Source organism: Panthera pardus, unplaced genomic scaffold (genome assembly GCF_024362965.1).
Source record: "Panthera pardus isolate Hobbes unplaced genomic scaffold, ASM2436296v1 HiC_scaffold_8, whole genome shotgun sequence".
NCBI classification, from domain to species: domain Eukaryota; kingdom Metazoa; phylum Chordata; class Mammalia; order Carnivora; family Felidae; genus Panthera; species Panthera pardus.
The window spans coordinates 135779457-135791922 of record NW_026527013.1 but is presented as its reverse complement, the minus strand read 5'-3'; positions in this window follow the sequence as shown (position 1 = coordinate 135791922).

Sequence of the window (12466 nt, the reverse complement as noted above, 5' to 3'; positions counted from 1 at the left end):
TTTGTGAGGCTAGAGCTGCCATAAGTAATGATTCATCTCATGCGTCTGAGCAAAGTAAATTGAAAACCTTCTAGAAAAGATTCATCATTTTCGATGCCATTAGAACATTCGTGATTCATAGGAGGAAGACAAAATACCAACATTAAGAGAAGTTTGGAAGAAGTTGATTCCAACCCTCATGGATGACTTGGAAGGGAAGGGTTCAACACTTTAGTGAAGGAAGTAACTGCCAATGTGATAGAAACAGCAAGAGAACTAGAATGAGAAGTGGAGCCTGAAGATATGACTGAATTGCTGTAATCTCATGATAATGCTTTAATGGATGAGTTGTTGCTTCTTATGGATGAGCAAAGAAAGTGAGTCTTTGAGATGAAATTTACCCCTGGTGAAGATGCTATGAAGATTGCTGAAATGACAACAAAGGATTTAGAACATGGTGTAAACTTAGTTGATAAAGCAGCAGCATGTTTTGAAAGGATTGATTCTAATTTTAAAAGAAGTTCTACTGTGGGTAAAATGCTATGAAACGGTATCACATGCTACAGAGAAATCATTTGCAAAGTCCATCGATGTGGCAAACTTCACTGCATTATTTTAAGAAAAGTGCCATTGCCATCCCAGCCTTCAGCAACCTCCACCCTAGTCAGTCAGCAGTCGTCAGGACTGAGGCAAGACCCCCCACCAGCAAAAAGATTATGACTCGCTGAACGCCCAGATAATGGTTAGGATTTTTTAGTAAGAAAGTATTTTTAATTAAGGTATGTGCATTATATCTTTAGACACATGCTATTGTACACTTAATAGACTACAGTGTAGTATAAACATAACCTTGATAGGAACTAGGAAACCAAAACATTCATCTTAATTTATTACCAAGCTGAGAATAAATAGCCCAGGAACTCAAGATGAAGTTGAGCATAATTCAGACCCAGTGGTGACTTTCTGTGTTAGCAGGGATTCAACAAGCCACTAAAAGCAAGGCACAAGAAGTCTCCAAGGGAACTGCACCCAGCTGAAATCAGGATCTGCAGTGATAGGTGATGTAAATCAAGTCTTGCCGGGTGGTCTAAGGAAACTGTGGAAATAAAGATAACCCAAATGAGAATAAATAGAAGCTATTCATTCGGATATTATAGTAAGGGAGTCAGCCATCATCACTTACATTTGACGGAGACTCAAAGGAAAGTAGGAAAATGAGAAAGCTCTAATATTGAAAACAATGGAAGACTTCAAGTATGCTGTGATTGGGGGTGGTTGGCATGGGGAAGCTAGAGATTGGTTAATAAGAAATGTTGCATTTTATGTGATTAATTTGAAGAGCATATTTGGCTTTCTCTGGTTGGTGCTGAGTTGGAAGCAGAAGGAGGGAGCAGTGAAACACTGGGAAACTGGCAGTTATTGACAAGGTTTTGACCATTCTGGGATGATTGCTGCAGAGTACTGTTTTCATATACGATCTGGCTATTGTCCATCTGTGTATTTACTCTTTCATATGTATTCTAATATTAATTTCTTTGCCTCCTTCTGACTTCTGAGTATTAAGTCTTGAGAAAATGTAAGTACTTAATCAACAAGTTACTATTAAGATGTTTAAGTTATTTTTCTGCCTTCTACAATCATTACAAGAGAAAAATTTGCCAACTTCTACACTTCCTATATATATTTACTATTTCCATTGATGTTTCAGTAGCACAGTGGAAAAGATATGGTAGAATCAAAAGTCTACCTAGCCCCTCAAATGCAGAAGAATTTTCAAGGTCCTTAACTATAGCTTCAGTTCCTTCAATGTAATATAAGGATGATACACTAACCACTTCCCAAGATCGTTCTCATGAGGCAGATCTTTTCTCCTTTATCCTATGGTTATACTACACTTTAGCATCCTTGGAATCATGGATCTTTGATATAAATTGTATTGATTGGCTAAATGATTCAGATATTCCCTTACTGTGAAGTATTACGTTTTTGTTTTTGTCCCCCCCCCCCCCCCCCCAGAGGCTAAAAAGCTTCTCTTGCTATCCATGTTTTCTTCTTTGGGATTATGTCCATTGGAGACATACTTCTACACTGAGATTACTAGTTTAAAGTATAAAAGTATGTATGCTTCATAAAATACACTACCAATATTTTTCCAAGGTCTTTCAGTGTTTTTTAAATTATTTTTTTGTATTTATTTATTTTTTGGCAGAGAGACAGAGAGACAGAGAGAGAGTGGGGGGAGGGACAGAGAGAGAGAGAGAGAGAGGGAGGGAAACACAGAATTCAAGGCAGGCTCTGGGCTCTGAGCTATCAGCACAGAGCCCGATGCGAGGCTCAAACCCACGAAATGTGAGATCATGACCTGAACCTAAATCGGATGCTTAACTGAGTCCCCCAGGCACTCCAAAAGTCTTTCAGTGTGTTAAGATCCACTGGAATCAAAAGTTGGCTGAAAAAAAAGATTTGACTATACTGAAAAAAAAAATGGAAGACCAGAAACTACAGTGACAGAAGCCAATTTCTTCTTTGGCCATCTTGTCATATTTTATAAGAGGAGGAGGAGAGAAACACATGAAACAGATTTATATGAAGGATTTGTTTTGAATAATAAATTTTAAAATGAAAATCCTTAACACAAAAACATTTTGCTTGTAATTAAGCTATTTGCAGACAGAGAGTTGATGATGTTAACATTTCTCTAAAGTTGTGTGAGGAGAAATTTCTTTAAATCTTGACAGTGCCATCTCTATGATCAAATTCATGAAACTTACTTGGCATCAGGGATAAAGTTTAAAGGTAAGGTTTTATTGAGTGAGGCAGAGCTGGAAGAGGAGGGGAGGAGAGATGACGAAATGCCTTTTTTTCTTTTCATCTGGACAGGGTACTTCCCTTTTTCTTCATAGGTTTCACCTTGGGCACATGTGTTGTCACACTCTGAAACCATGGCAGGGACGGGGGTTGCTGCATGGGCTCCCAAATTATAATCCCCACTACCTTCCAGATGTGGGAGTGGAATCAGCTTCAGGAAGGAAGCTTCGGCCATTAGAATCAGTAAGTAGAAGAAAAACAAATGCAAGGTGCCAGGGGAAGTTTTCTGGGTGCAAACCACAATGCCACAGGCTATTACCATTACTGTCCACAGGCTGTAGTGCCCTCCTGAACACCTCCCCACCCACTGCTGTAAGTACAACCATATCTAGCAAATGACACAGAAGGGCCAGTTCAGCACCTGCTCACTGTGTGCCTATGGCTAGAACAAATGCCCTTGCTCAGAGCTGCTGCCTTACAGTTAGGTTTAGTTTCAAAGGGTTTAGCTTTGTTCCTTTCCCTGGAAGTACGAGGTTATAAGGAACAGAGCATTGATGCTGTGGGTCGCCGCTGCAGGAACTGCTTCTGTGACCTCATGCTTCTGGGGGGGGGGGGGGACCAGGTGGCAGAAAGAAACAGGAAACTAGGAGAGCATCAGGATTCCTTTAGGCGATCCTCAACCCACTCCCCTAGACAATGAAATAGGTTGTGTTCTTCCTTGGAAAGGAAGGGTTAGTGACACATCAGATCCTCCACCCAGAGAAGAGACTGCAGGGCCATGGGCATGAATGGTGACGAGCCTGAGTCCCACTAACAGAGCTCAGGAAATCCACAGGGTGCTGTGTGGGGAACATGAGGAAAGTGCCCTGTAGCCTTTTGATAGGGATCAATAGCCTCACCTACAAGTCATAAAAGAGCAGGTAATAGGGACAGTGTGACAGGAGGCCAATGGGGCGCGGCCAGGAAGAAGTGGAGACATTCTGGGAAAAGACTGTGTGTCTGCCCTGACTCCACCCCCCGGAGTAGATGGACACTATCTGCATCCCCTGTGAGGCATTGTTTCCCCTTCGAAGTTTCCTTAGCAGCTGGGACATAGTAACACTTAAAACAGTAACTTCAGGGGGCACCTGGGTGGCTCAGTTGGTTGAGCGTCCAACTTCAGCTCGGGTCATGATCTCGCAGTTTGTGAGTTCGAGCCCGGCGTCGGGCTCTGTGCTGACAGCTCAGAGCCTGGAACCTGCTTCAGATTCTGTGTCTCCCTCTCTCTCTGCCCCTTCCCCGCTCATACTCTGTCTCTCCCTGTCTCTCAAAAATGAATAAACGTTAAAAATTAAAACAAAACAAAAAACCCCCAGTAACTTCAGGGGGGACCTGTGTGGCTGAGCTGGTTAAACATTGGGCTCTTGATTTTGGCTCAGGTCATGATCTCAGGGTTGGTGGATCGAGCTCCACTTGGGGCTCTGCTTGTGAAGCCTTCTTGGGATTCTCTCTCCTCTCTCTCTGCCCCTCCCCCTCCTTGCATGCATATGCTCTCTCTCTCAAAAATAAATAAACATTAAAAAAAAATCGTAACCTCACATAGGATCCAAGACACTGTGTGTCTGTCAGCCATTTATCAAAATTTTAACATCAACAACAGAACTAAAAACTTTTAGCTGGATCCTGATCTTTTCATAATGCATTATAGGACACATTATTGACAATTTTAAAGAGGTTTAACTAAGCTTAAATAGTAATAGAAAGTACATAAACCACCATGTCCTTTTTTAATATATACATTTTATTTATTTTTTTAATTTTTTAAAATGTTTGTTTTTGAGAGCAAGAGACAGAGCATGAGCAGGGGACGGGCAGAGAGAGAGGGAGACACAGAATCCAAAGCAGGCTTCAGGCTCTGAGGTGTCAGCACAGAGCCTGATGTGAGGCTTGAACTCACAGACTGAGATCATGACCTGAGCAGAAGTCGGATGCTCTACTGACTAAGCCACCTGGGCACGCCTACTCATTTTAAATTATCAAATATTAGCATATTATAGATAAGTCTGTAATGAGAGAAAAAAACTCTTGTAGGAACTTGTGAACTAAAAATACTTTTGATAAAATCATGTTTTTAAAATAGACTTTATATTTTAGAGCACTTTGGGGTTCACAACAAAATTGAGCAGAAGGTACATTTCTCATATGCCTCTGTCACAAATGCACTGCCTCCCACACTATCAATATCACTCACTGAAACTACACTGGTTACCAAGGATGAACCTACATTGACACATCATAATCACCCCAAATCCATAGGTTACATTTACTCTTGGTCTTGTATGTTCGCCGCCCATTCATTCCACACTCCCTCCAGCCCTTGACAACCTCTTTTTCCTGTCTCCATAGTTTTGCCTTTTCCAGGATGGCTGGAATCATATAGTATGTAGCCTTTTCACATTGGCTTCTTTCACTTAATAACATGCATTTAAGTTTCCTCTATGCCTTGTCATGACTCGGTAGTGCATTTCTTTTTTTCTTTTTATCTTTTCTTTTCTTTTCTTTTTTGAGAGAGTGCGAGCGAGTGGGGGAGAGGGGGAGAGGGAGAAAGAAAGAAACTTAAAAGAAAGAATCCCTTAAAAGAAAGCCCTAATGAAGGGCTCACTCCCACGACCCTGGAATCATGACCTGAGCCAAAATCAAGAGTCAGATGCTCAACTGACTGAGCCATCAAGGAACCCCAGTGCATTTCTTTCTAGCATTAAACAATATTCTATTGTCAGGATGTATCACAGTATCCGTTCACCTCCTGAAGGAAATTTTGGTTGCTCCCAAGTTTTGGCAATTATAGATAAAGCTGCTATAAATGTTCATGTGCAAGATTTTTCGTGGCCATAAATTTTCAGCTCCTTTAGGTAAATACCAAGGGGTGTGATTGCTGGATTGTCTGCTAAGAATATGTTTAGTTTTGTGAGAAACTGACAAACTGTCTTCCAAAATGGGTGTACCATTTTGTCTTCCCACTAGCAATGACTGAGAGTTTCTTTTGTTCCATATCTTCACCAGCATCTGATATTGTCAATCTTCTAGGTTTGGGCTGTTGTGATAGGTGTGTAGATCTCTTAGTAGTTTTAATCAACATAGTTGTTTTAATCATAGGTATGTAGGTAGGTAGAGAGGTATAAACTGTATGCTTTACTAAAGGCATCTTAGAAAAACCTTTGGAGTGGAGAGGTCCTCCATGTTCTTGAACAAAAACACTCATTAATCTAAAATATGTAAACTTTTCTCTTATTATTTTAGTAATTTTCTATAACCCAAATCAAATATCAATATTTTAAAAATTAGAATCATTTGTGATGCTTTTCTCGTATACCATTATGATGATATTAAGAAAAGTTTTGGAAAAAGATAAAGATATTTATAAATTTCCACTAATTAAAATATTGTTTTACTGACAGAAGAATAGGTGGACAAATGAATGGAATAGAAGAGAAAGTCTAGAAACATCCCCAAATATATATGAGAATCAATACTTGATCATTATGAAAATTCAAATTAGTAGGGAAAGGTTAATTCATAAGTGCCGGCCCAGATTTTTAGTACTGAACTGCACTTGGAGTCTTAGAGTACAGCTCTTTTAGTGCACACTGAAGTGCTCAGGCGTTGTTTCCGAAGCATTCCCTCTTGTCAGTTGGAATTTTATGTGGAGCCCAGATCATCACCCAGACTCTCTGCTAGGTTCCCTTTTGAGCCCTTTGTTGTTCTTGCCAAGAAATCAGGGCTGGGACTAGGATGAGGAAAGTGGGACACTTAGTGTGTAAATCCAAGGAGTGCTAATAGGGACCAGCTTAAGCCATCAAATTCAAAGAGTATTGCAAAAAGGGATCAGTCTCCTTTCTTTGCTCCTAGATGGTCTCCGAAGACCTATGTCTGATGTAGCTGCCTGTGTCAGATTGTGAAAATTCCTATGTCATCTTCCTCCAGAGCAGTGGGGGACCACTTACTTTCAATTCCAACTACTAAGGTCAACTACTCAAGTCCTAAGTTTGATATAGTAATGAAAACCTCCTATGTGGCTTGTATCTGTACCTTAGTTTTAGGAGACGCTATCATAATTTTCAAGGTTCAGCAGAATTCTCTAAATCTAGGGAACCTAAGTCTCTCAGGGAAAGTTCATTCAAACCCATCCATATATGACAATCCAAATATAAAGGTTAATGTTCATCTTCTAAAACAATTGGGGATCAACATGGAGATTGAGCATTATTCTCACTAAGATCAGTTGGTTTGGAATGTTTGTGGATAGAGTGGGAACAGTATTCTAAATCAGACTTGACCTCTGTTAGCTGTCTCCCATTAGCATGATTAGCCACTGTTAATAGAGACCCTAAAATTTTTATATGCAATCACAAATGTGTTATCTAATGACTTATAATATATGTAACTTTAGTTACAAATGATGCAGTAGCTGGGAGCAAGTCATGAAATTACAAGCCACAAGGAATAAGCCACCTAATAAGTAATATTGGGATTTAAAATATTTTATGAAAACTGCAGAAGTTGGAAACTGTAGCAACTATATGAAAACAGACAGTGGGGGGCGCCTGGGTGGCTCAGTCGGTTAGGTGTCCGACTTCGGCTCAGGTATCGATCTCACGGTCCGTGAGTTCGAGCCCCGCGTCGGGCTCTGTGCTGACAGCTCAGAGCCTGGAGCCTGCTTCGGATTCTGTGTCTCCCTCTCTCTCTCTGCTCCTCCGCCATTCATGCTCTGTCTCTCTCTGTCTCAGAAATAAATAAACATTAAAAAAAAAAAAAAAAAGAAAACTGACAGTGGAATTTATTTAAGGATCCAGAATAGGATAGTAACTAAGTTAATGAGCAATTTCTTCTGTTGCTTCACTATCTCACATCATTAAAGCCCCACAACAACACTTAGGGATTAGGAAAGTCAGGCAAGATTCACATCTTAGAGAAGACAGTGGAGCCTAAGAGAAAGTACTTGACCAAGAAAAAATAGTTATGTGTCCAAACTGGGAGAAGAGCTAATCTTCAGGACTTTAAAATCTTCCCATCATATCATGCAACTTCTGGTTAATTTAATGAAATGTACTGCCCTCAATTCAGGACTACTCAATGATAATTTTTTTACTGAAATGCTAATATAAAGTTAGTATAGCTCAGAAATTTGAAGTATATAAAAATTATATACCAATTTTATATAATTATTTGTAGTTATAAGCTTCTGTTCTGTTATAAATATGAGTATTATGTAGTACAGTTGGTACATTATATCAGTATTAAAATAGCAATGTTATTTATGACTTCTTTCTATATAATAGTCACCATGTGATTTTCCAGAAAAAATAATAAGGGAGATCCAAATATTCTGTATCCAAACATAGCTATCTAGTTAAAACTTCTGATAATGAATTTTCTCTTGGTGGTCCTGCCAAATATACAGAAAGTAGGATTATGACAGTTTTGATAATAAAAGAGCTATTTAAAAATCAGTGTGTAAGTTTTATTGTTTTCCTTTCTTAAAATTCTACAATTTTTAAAAAATGTTTATTTACTTTTGAGAGAGAGACAGACCGTGAGTGGGGGAGGGGCAGATAGAGAGGGAGACACAGAATCCAAAGCAGGCTCCAGGCTCTGAGCTGTCAGCACAGAGCCCCTCGCGAGGCTCAAACCCACGAACTGTGAGATCATGACCTGAGCCGAAGTCAGACACTTAACCGACTGAGCCACCCAGGCGCCCCTTAAAATTCTACAATTTAAAATTAAGATGTTAATTGGGAGATTCTGAAATCATAGTGTAACATTTTTTGTATGAAGAGAAATGTAGTTTCAAAAGTTTACTAAGTTCATTAAATACATATGGTACCTTTGTATAAATTAGAAAATAATTGTTATTTGTTTCTATACAGTTACAAACTGGATTTGTTATAAAATGGATTTATTATTTTTACAAGTTATTTCTAATAAATTAAGTAATAATTATTTATAATAAATGATAAGTAATAATCATTTATAAGAAATGATAGCAACATATTCATAATAAAAGTACCTGTGTATTTAAACCGGGACTGTAAATAAACACAAAGCAATAAGAAATTTCAGGTTATATTTTTAATTTACTTTTGCAGATCAGTATGGAAGTTGGAAAAGCAATTCCTTATTGAGGATCACAAGTTCTTTTATATGTTGTTACGTTAACAATCTATTAACCTTTCTCTTTAATAGGTTGAAGACAATGAGTTGTTCCCATTAGAACAAAATATTTTTCTTCCATTTGTTGGCTAATTATCATGTTTCACTGTCTTAATCTATTCAAGTTGGTATAACAAATTACTATAGATTAGGTTGCTTAAACAACAAATATTTATTACCCACAATTCTGTAGGCTGGAAGTATGAGATTAGAGTGCTAGCATGATCTGGTTCTTGGTGAGGGCCCTCTCTGTTGACTTTCTGTGTCCCCAGATGGCTGAAAGACCATCTCTGGCTTCTAAGAGGCACTAATCCCATTCATGAGGGTTCCCGTGACTTAATTACCTCCTAAAGGCCCCCTTCTCCAAATACCATCACATTGGAATTAGAATCTGAACATAGGACTTTTGGGGGGACATAAACATTTACTTGGTAACATGTACTAATTTTGTTAGAACAAGATATTTTATTACCATCAGCCAGATTTGTAGTTGTATAATAAATATACATCCAGCCCATCTCTGGACTTAAAGTTTCAATAGAAGTACAAAAATGTGTCACAAAAACAAAAATGCTATGATGTAAGTTGTACCCTTAGATGTGGTGACTTGTGCAATGCAGATTTAATAAACTGTGTGAAGCCATCTTAGTTTGGTCTAAGTTCGTTAGACATTCTATGAATCTGGCATTTTACTTCAGATCAGAAATACAAACATGAAATAGAGGTAGTTCTCATCTTCAAGGTACTCACGTTAGAGCAGAATTAATTTCCATGGTTCTAATCTTTTCTAAGGAAAACATTGTTTTCATCCATTCATTTATTCACTCAACAGATAATTGTTTTAGTTGTATTAGTATTTCTTCTTAGTATTGGGGAATGGAAAGTATTTTTCTTACCTCAGTATACATTAAAGATTATTTGCTTTGTGTGTTTCCATATGCTTTTGAGGGTAATATCTATATTGTCTTACTTTGATCTTTATATTTGATTTTCTAGGCAGCTAAACCATGCTATAACATACTGTAATAGAAGGGTCAGTGGATGGCTTTTAAATGGTTAGAAAACAAAAATGCCAAGCTAATGAAAAATATTTTTCTTGTCCTTTGACATAGGGCTTGTCATAAGAAAATGACATCACTCTTTGGACCATCCTACTGTATGAGAGTCCAGATTCTCTAGCACTAAAAGAGAGAATCTCAAGTGGTCACCACTTAAAACTAGAATCACAGACTTTTCCACAACCATCTCCTTATTGGAAACAGAGTCAATACAGAATATAAATGCTGTTTCAAAGGCTCCTCATTGATCTTCTTCCCTTGAGGGACAAATCTGAAAACAGCCTGTATCACACAATATGGCTTAATTTCTACTAGTTTTTCTGTCATGAAAAGTACTTTTAAAAGATGGCACTGTTGTGGCTTACATGTTATAAACGAGAGTTCTCCCACTAGAGAGAGGGATACCTAATGTCACACTCTGGGAGCTTGACTGTGTTGATGTAAATTATTAATTACATATCCGGCAGGATCCACTCTGGAAAATTGCCACCACCTGCTCAGTGGTTCATCTTGGAGTTAATAAGTATAAACTCCAAGTAGTTCAGACCTTTTTCATTTATTCTTTCAAGAGAGAAGTAGATATGTTTGCAGGGTACATAAAGTGGCTAGGATTAAATGAGTTACTGGCATCTCTCAGAGAACAGGAAATAAGTACACTTGTCTATTTTGTACTCCTCTCCTCTGGCTACTGGAAAGTTTATGCAAGGATCATTGTCTCTTACCTGTTTTCTAACATTGCATTGTATAGTCCCTCTAGACCTTATAATGGGTTCTTCATGCTAAACTGAACAGTTTCTACCTACATCTCCTCTTTGAACTAAAGAATTAGCAAAGTATGCTGTCACCTGACTGCCCCCAATGGAAGAGATCTAGAAAAATTGTGCTACTTAAATTTGTTGTTCAGTTGTAGTACCAAATTCCATTCATGATGCCATTTTGTGTTGATTTGTTAGGTTTAGGTTACGATTATAACTATACCTGTATCAAATTTTGATAAATCACATTGTCCTTTGCATCTAATGATTGTGATAGTGGGGAAGATTTTAATGTATCAACTACCTACCAATAGTATACTTAATACTCATTCTGGAATATTCTCCAGGGGTGTTCCAAAGGGATACTTTGTGGAAAAGCATAAGAGTATTATATTAATAATATTATTTTCCTTTTGCTGATTCAAATTCATTTTATTTTTTAGTTATGGATGAAAGTTCTGAAGAAGACTTACTAGCAGGTAGGATTTTTATAGATTCATTTATTACCTTTTAAATAAGGAAATGAAGAGAAATGGAACTAACATTCATTCAGTGTTTGACTCTGGGCTAGACAGGACATTATGTGCTTGATGTATGTTCTCTGTATAATAATCATAATTGCTCTGCAAAGTTGTCATGCTGTCATTTTCTTTTTATTAATTACAAAATTGTGGTTTAGGGAGCTTGATTAATTGGCCCAAGATCCCTTAGGTAATACATTCAGCCCCATAACTTAACTCCAAGCCTACCAGGCTTTCAAACCAATTCCTCTCCCCATGGGTACACCCATAGTAGCAAGAGACAGGATCCAGTTAAGATCCACCTCAAGGGATGCCTGAGTGACTCAGTGGGTTAAGTGTCCAATTTAAGCTCAGGTCATGATCTCGTGGTCCGTGGGTTTGAGCCCCGCGGTCAGGCTCTGTACTGACAGCTCAGAGCCTGGAGCCTGCTTTGAATTCTGTCTTTCCCTCTCTCTCTTCCTCCCCCACTCTCACTCTGTCTCTCTCAAAAATAAACATTAAAAATTAAAAAAAAAAAAAAAAAAAGATCCACTTCAAGAAGTCAGATTTTAACTGCTTTGGTTTTATTATTTTCTGAGAAGCCTAATTAGGCCTAGAATGTGTTTGTTCTAATGTGTTTGATAGTTAAAGTAGTAATCAATACCTTGTTTTTGCCATAAGGGTTTGAGGGCAGATCTCAGCTGTGGCCTTAAGACTATAGATTATTTGATTGCCTTCTCAGATTAAGATCAGCAAATGAAAAAGATACTTAGGGTGAAATCCAAAAAAAAAAAAACAAAACAAAACAAAACCCAAAAAACAAACAAAAAAAAAACCCCAACCAGTTACAAGCTTCCAATAGTCCTCTCCCAGTGGAGTTGCAGATAGCCTCTAATTTTCCCAACAACGTCTGACGACATGTGCCAAGTGTTGCTAATCTGAGCAGCTCACCCAAGCCTTGGCGTTCGGGGTTTCTATCAGTTCAGTGAACACTGTTGATTAGATAGATAGATAGATAGATAGATAGATAGATATGCAGCTCCCACCCCCTTAAGTTAAACTGAAACCAGCATGGCCCAGGACTTCAGGTATATGAAAGCTCTCTTCTCAGGAAGGATATTCCAAGGACTCCGAGGTTACCTCCCCAGAAGACAGAGGGTCAGGCCAAGTCCTTTCT